This window comes from Tenrec ecaudatus, chromosome 13 (genome assembly GCF_050624435.1).
Source record: "Tenrec ecaudatus isolate mTenEca1 chromosome 13, mTenEca1.hap1, whole genome shotgun sequence".
Classification (NCBI taxonomy): Eukaryota; Metazoa; Chordata; class Mammalia; order Afrosoricida; family Tenrecidae; genus Tenrec; species Tenrec ecaudatus.
Window position 1 is genome coordinate 40,496,494 of NC_134542.1, and position 6,249 is coordinate 40,502,742.

The following is a 6,249-nucleotide window of genomic DNA, read 5'->3' on the forward strand; positions in this document are numbered from 1 at the left end:
CATTCTTGCTCTTCGACAATTTTAGGAGGGCTAATGCAACAGTCTTGGCTTCCTTTGCATTGAGTAACAAACCCAACTGGAGGCTGGAAGGATGAAGTGTTTGGTTTTCATCCACAAACAACGCATCAAGTCCTCTTCACTTTCAGCAAGCAAGAATGTCTCATTACAGATTGTTAATGATCCTTCCTCAAGTCCTGATGCTACAGTCTTCTTCTTATCGTCCTGCTTCTCAGATGATTTTCTCATCACACTAGATTGAGTAAGTATGACGAAAAGGGATAAGACTGGCACCCACCTTTCTTGATTATAAACCATGCAGTATTCTCTTTTTCTGTTAGAATGACTGCCTCTTGGATCCAATACAGGTTCTGCATGTGTACAAGTATTCTAGAACTCTAATATCTTTCAATGCTACCAAGAGTCTATATGATTTACACAGCTTAATATCTTGGCATAATCAATAAAACACAGGTAAACATATTTCTACTAGTCTGTCCTCTCAACCACCATCCCTCAGAAGTCAGTGATCTCTCATGCCATGTCCTCTTCTGAATCCAGTTTAAATTTCTGATAGCCCCCTGTTGATGTACTGTTGCAACTCATTTTAAATTATCTTCAGCAAAATTCTATTTGCATATGATATTTTTAAATTCCATGTATCTTTCAATAATTGCCATGTTAAATAGTTTCTGAATTCTATTTGGTCACCATTCTTGGAAAGTGGCACAAATACAGAGCTCATCCAATTTATTGACCAGGCAGCTGTCTTCAGAATTACTTGCCGTAGACTAGTGAGTGCTTCCAGTGCTTTGTCAGCTCATTAAAATGAATTCACATGTGACTAGGTCTAAGACACACTTCCACCTTACCCTAAATCCATATGTAACATGGAAAAATTATGGTACTTCTGTGAATGAATTTAATATTCATTATGCCCAATGAGATTTTAAAGTTTGTGTTCTATTGATTCTATATTGACAATGATCTCAGAAACAACATAAATAAACTATTCGTGTCTGAAAAAAATATTGCTGTGTGTGAGAATTATTATGATAAGCCAATATTTGAATTTTAAAATCATATGCTCTATATTCAAGTGGTGGCTTGCAATTTTCAGGGTTAGCAGATCAAAATCAGCTAGCTACCCGGGAAAGAAGGTCTGATGATATCACTGTGGTAAGATTACAGCAGAGAACATTCTTTAGAGCACATCTACTCTGTCTATATGGTCAGGATTGGCCATGAGTCTATCTTGTGGCAACTAACAAAGGTATAAAATGTCTCAAATAATGATATCACACAAGTGGCCATCATATCATTTATTGCTTTTACATCTGATTTAAGCCTCCATTGAAAACATGAGCTGTTTCATTGATAAATAATATTTTTATATAAATATCACTTCAAGTAATTTATGAAAAATACCAATGTATACATGATTAACTTTTTCTTCCTTTGTAGTGACAATTTAGAGTAACTTCTTAGAAACAGATGAGTTTAATTTTTAACTCAAAATATTCTCTAAATTTATGTAATTAAAAGAATTCATGGTAATCACTTATTGTGGTCAAAGAACTGTGAACAATCTTAAAATGCTCTGTGATTTTTCTAAGTTATTTAGTGTCTTTGATGGACCACCTGGGCTAATAGTCCCATTTATTTCATACCTGCCAATATCCACAATTTTGTGCCATTCACACAGACTTTGGGCTACACTGTATTACTTACTTTGGCCATTGGTACATTAGCATTGCCAATATAAGAAAACAAACACAAATATATTTCCATTGTGTTTCATAATCATTGCCACAATTGTCATTTTAAGAATATAACTGGCTATATTGCTAAAGCAGCGGTTCTCAACCTGTGGGTCCCAATCCCTTTGGGGGTTGAACAACCTTTCACAGGGTTTGCCTAAGTCCACCGAAAAACACATATTTCTGATATGTGTACACCCCATACAAATGCAGGTGTATGTGACAGGGTTGGAACCATAATGTACTTATGCAGACCGGTCACACATGTGTAGAGAGCAGCTACTGTGTAGAAAGCAGCTGCTGTGTCGAAAGCAGCAGTATTGGAGGTAAAACAACACTTCATGAATTACAATTACTGAGTAAATGTAAAATCACCAACTACTGCAAAATAGGTATAACTGTACCATGGGAAGGTAATCTGGATGCTGATCAGTCTTTTTATATCCAGCTGTGGTTGATGGGAATACTGCCCCCTTGTGATAGTAACAGGTATGTAAGAAAAAAACCCCCACAGAGAATGGTAAAACATAGGAAACTTTAATGAACTGTATTGACTGAGCTATACCATAAGCTTTTGTTATATATTATTCTCCTTAGCAAACCATCCCTTGACAATGGATCGTGTAGAAAAGAACATTAAGAAAAGAAACTATAATACTTACCTAGCAGGGGAAATACCAAGATCACGAGGGTGGTTTCCCAGGGCGAGGCTTATCCATTGCACTCCGGGTGTGCTGACTCCTGTGATTTTCCCAAATGTGGAATACTCGACTGCATTATTTGTGGTATTAGGGGACTGCGTTCACGCTCTCCCCTAAAAAAAGTTTTTAAAAAGGAAAGAAAATATAGTGATGACTTTTTACAGTATAGTTTTACTTCAATAATTACAGTAGGAATTGAGAAACCACAATATACTATTTGTTACGAAGTTCTATCAGTCAAATATATGAAGCCAAACAAACTAAAATGCCATTTTGATAGCAGGCATCTGAGCTTTGCTGGCAAGGATACCAACTATTTTAGAAGCAAAGCTGATGGACTCAAGAATGTCAGACTTGAGATTAGTGGCAAGTACCACAAACAAAATGCAGTGGCTGTTGAAACTTCATATTTGGTGGCACTCAGAATCGCCACAGCTATGAAACCTCACACCATTGTTTTACTGTTGTGAGCGGCCAAAGAAATTGTTTAAGTTATGATCAGAGATGAATTTGTTATGAAATCAAGTGCAACTTTCTTATCTAGTGACACTGGAAACAGAAGAATAAATGTGTCTGCTGATTCCTGATCAGGTAACCCAAGAAATTAAATCTGCTCCACTTCCAGTATTTAGCATCCAGCTCGATGAATCTACAGACGCTGCAAACTGTTCACAGTTACTGGTTTACGTGAGGTATATTAATGATGGTGACTTTAAAGATGAGATTCTTTTTGGCAAACCTCTCGAAACGACAACTACTGCATGTAATGTATTTCAAACAGTTGGTTCATTTCTGAAAGAGCCTAAGAACTCTTGTGAAAAGGTTTGTGGTGTTTGCACAGATGGCGCTCCAGCTATGCTAGGATGTCGATCTGAATTTCAACGTTTGATACTGAATGAGTCACCAAAAGTCATTGAACTCACTGTATGACTCATTGGAAAATATTAGCAATGAAGACACTGCCAGTAGAGTTACAAGAAGTAATGAAAAGCGTCATAAGTTCTGTCAATTTTGTAAAGGTGAGCACTTTATAAACAGTTGACTGTTTTCGCAACTGTGCAATGATCTATTTTCTCTGTAAAAACTGCAAATCCAAGGCTCATTGTTTAACTCCAACACAAACTGGCAGAACAAGTCCTTTAACATACATGAGCACAATAAGGGAGCCAGTGCTAAGGAAGGCCAGAAGTTAGCTACAGAGCCCTGAGACTTTCAACATAACAAAGAGCCTCTGGGGCAAACCTCAGTTTCAGACTATCTCACTGAGCACAAATCCAGAGCCCAAAGCCTGGGAGCCAATTTAATTTAATTACAGCTGGGCGAGGGCAGGGGGCTTTAGGGGTGTGACGGTGGAGTGTGGGGTGTGGGAAGACTCTGAGCTGTTGGGGCATCAGCAGTCTTGGCACAAACTAGGGAAACTTCACAAGCTCAACAGGAGAAGATACTGTCTAACCTCAGTGATCCTACACAAAGCTGGGGATGTCCTGCCAGTCCTCCATGTGGCTGGGGTATCCCCTGCCAGTCTTGGGTACCTGCACGTGACTGAGGGAACTCCCCAATGTCCATCCTGCTGCAGTGCTGCACATGGCACAAGGCAGCTATAGGAGTGGTTTCCAATGCCCGCCACCACTGCGGGAGCCACTAGCTGGCCTACACTGTGACTCCGTCTTTGGGGAGAGATCCAGTCTTCCCCCTGTGGCAGTGCTGCACATGACACAAGGCAGTACACAGGGCATGGCACTACACTACACTACAAAGGGCATGGCACAGGGCTCAGCTGTCTCTTTAGCTATCTATTTATTTTCTTCTTTGTTCCTCTTCGTCTATTGCTTCTCTCTTTCCCACCACAAACTCAGCAGATTCAGTTTTTGTTTTGTGTTGTTTTCTCTTTTTTTTGACGCTTTGTTTTTGTTTTGTCTTTGCTTTGTGTGTGTTAGTTTGTTTATAATTTTTGCTCTTGTGTTTGTTTTCTCCTTTCTCTCTTCTTCTCTTATCATCCTCTTTCCTTTCACAAGCCACTACTGGCCTCCAGGCCACTCCCCTCTGCCTAGGACAACTCTGATAGCCCAGTTGGGGGAACTCCCACCTGCACTTTTTGGCTTTACACACAGCTTGGGAAATCACACCCATCCTCCACTGTACCCCAAGCAGCTGGGGGATTTCTCCTTCAAATGGCTGGGGCTAGGGGAACTCCCACCTACAGGGGGAACCCCAAAGCTCTTCAAGTGACTAGGGGGACTCCTGCTCACCATTAGTGGTGCCAAACGCTGCTGCAGAAACATCTGCCCTCTCTCCGACTAGGGTATTTCCACCAGCCATCCATGATGCTCTACACCAAGGAGTGTGGGGTAGTCCAGTTGCAGAGCGAAACACCGCACACCATCCAAGGTGTTCCAAGCCCCATGAGACATACCTCTATGGCATCCTGGGAGATCATCCAGTGGAATGCCATTCTCGTGGGCCCACAACAACTCGACCATCATCCTGTGAAAAAACTACGCAACTCACATTCCTAATAATGGAATACTGGTCAGCTAGGGTAAGTGTGAAGACACAGGAAGATACAGTGGTAGTCTGACCCCCCCAGTGCAGCTACCCGGAGTTAGTTAGAAGAAGCACTCATACGAGTGCCCAAAGAGAGACCAGTGCTCTTCAATTCGGGAGGATGGTGCCGGATTCCTCCAAAACAACACGTAAACTGCAAGTCGCCCCACAGCTTTAACCAAAAAGCAGGAGAAAGAGAAGACAGTGCCAGAAGAAGTCATGAACCTAATGATGTGCATAGAAGAAACAGACATTTACCTGCCACAGAAATAAATCTTCAGAAGGATGCTTGGAGTCATACAGGATATGAGGGAAGCAATACAGAAGAAGGATGAAATTATAGAAGAGATAAAGGCAATTCACCAAAGGGAAACATAAGGCCTAAGGTGGCAATTCTCAATCTCTGGGCTGCGACCCCTATGGGGGTTGAACAACCCTTTCACTGGGGTCACCAGCTTCATAACTGTAGCAAAATTACAGTTATGAAGTAGAAATGAAAATAATTTTATGGTTGGGGAGTCACCAAACATGAAGGACTGTATTAAAGGGTCCCAGCATGAGGAAGGTTGAGAACCACTGGACTAAGGGATGAAATAACAAAATCCTGTAATGAATTAACAGACTTTGCCAACAGACTTGAGGAAGCAGAGAATCTCATCAATGATCTATAGGATAATTTCAACAAACGGGAAAGGTAGTCAAATAAGACAATTAGAAGCTCAAGAAAACCTGAGAGCCATGTCTGATGCTATGAAGAAGAACAATATTAGAATAATTGGACTACCGGAACAAGTCACAACAAAGAAGTCAACAGCAAAAATAACGAGGCAATTCTTTGAGGAAAACGTCCCCAACTTAATAAATGAAAATCAGACAACTATTCAGGAGGATTAAAGAATATCACCCAAACAGAATTCCAAGAAGTCACCAAGACACATAATAATTAAGTTATTCAACTATGAGGAAAAGGAGAAAATCATAAGAGCAACTAGGGAAAAACAAATAGTTACTTATAAAGGTATCCAAATAAAAATATGTTCAGACTTATCAGCGGACATGATGAAGAAGAGGAGGGAATGGTGTAACATATTCCAAAAGTTGTAGGAAAGTAGTGCAAACCCAAGAATACTATATCCAGCCAAATTATCTGTTAAGATAGAGGGAAAAGTAAGAGTCTTCCCAGATAAGGAAAAACTCAAAGAATATGTAAAAAGAAACCCAGCCCTACAAAATATCCCTGCTAACTC

At 40.3% G+C, this 6,249-nt stretch overlaps 1 non-coding gene across 1 annotated transcript; it reads left to right on the forward strand.

Moving 5' to 3' along the window:
• Window positions 1-2,411: 2,411 nt before the first annotated feature.
• Window positions 2,412-2,574, forward strand: LOC142425299 (U1 spliceosomal RNA). Its single transcript, XR_012779645.1, has one exon. It is a non-coding gene; the product is annotated as a U1 spliceosomal RNA (small nuclear RNA).
• Window positions 2,575-6,249: the final 3,675 nt, after the last annotated feature.